We start from the raw sequence: 363 nt of genomic DNA on the forward strand, positions 1-363 counted from the left end.
CAGGTGTGGGGTTTGAATGTGTTGGAGCATTTCTGGGTAGAGTCGGCACGTTCGCCTTGTGCCTACTTGCATCGTTAGATGAGTTGGTCATTTCAAATTGGCTTTAATATGAATGCAAAACATGAATGTCACTCCCTGTCCAGGGTGTACTCTGATTTTCTTCCTCCAAACCATCTGGGACAGGCTCCAGGCCCTCTGCAACCACCCTGAATTGAATGAGTATAAGAAAAATGGATGGATAGAGCAGTCTAAATGTTTTTCAACTTTGAATAAGGCACTGTATAGTATAATTTGATTCAATTAAACTATATAGATAGCACCAAATCACAGCTCCAGTCACCTCAAGGCACTTTATATTTTTTT

This window comes from Pundamilia nyererei, unplaced genomic scaffold (genome assembly GCF_000239375.1).
Source record: "Pundamilia nyererei isolate P.nyererei 1_Seehausen unplaced genomic scaffold, PunNye1.0 scaffold00019, whole genome shotgun sequence".
Taxonomy (NCBI): Eukaryota; Metazoa; Chordata; class Actinopteri; order Cichliformes; family Cichlidae; genus Pundamilia; species Pundamilia nyererei.